Genomic DNA, 723 nt, shown 5'->3' on the forward strand with positions numbered 1-723 from the left:
TCCTTCACCGCCTTGGTTAATTACTTAACTAAAACCATCGATTTCCAAATTTAACATTTCTCATTGTCCTGGTTGCAGCAGGGATGAGGTTAATTCCCCCAAGGACCCGCAGGGGGCGGGTATTCCATCCCACGTGCCCCATGCCCGGGCTATAAGAGGCGCTAGCCCGGGCGAGGAGAGCAGTCGCCACTTGGGGGTGGGCTGCGGCGGGCAGGGCTCGGTGCTGTCGGTACTGTAATCGCGTCTTTATATCCCTTTATCGGTGTTATTGTTTTGTTTTCATCTTCCCTTTTGCTGTTCTGTTAAATTGCACTATTTTAACCCACGAGTTCTCCTTTTTTCTGTCGATTTTTCCCACGGCTGTAGGAGCGGAGCGAGCGGCTGGGTGGTTCTTCGTTGCCGGCTGAGGCCAAACCATGACACTCAGCCAGTGGAAGTCATTCTACTTGTTAGGATGTGATTAATATTTACCAATTTGCTGCTGACATGTCATACACTGTGTAGGGTTGAGTTTCCAAGTACTGCACTGATGCCTGGGTAATTCTAAAAGCAGTGTATCATAGGTATTATTTCCTTTTAACTATAGCAACTATGACCCAAGGAAAAAAAAAAAGTCAGCAGTAATTGGCTAAAAAGATGCCAAAATCTGACCGTGGCACTAATTAACTTGAATCACTGAATCAGGAAGGAAAGTCGGGTCACCTGCACTGAACTTCGTTTATA

The sequence above is a fragment of the Charadrius vociferus genome, unplaced genomic scaffold (genome assembly GCF_000708025.1).
Source record: "Charadrius vociferus isolate BGI_N301 unplaced genomic scaffold, ASM70802v2 scaffold234, whole genome shotgun sequence".
NCBI classification, from domain to species: Eukaryota; Metazoa; Chordata; class Aves; order Charadriiformes; family Charadriidae; genus Charadrius; species Charadrius vociferus.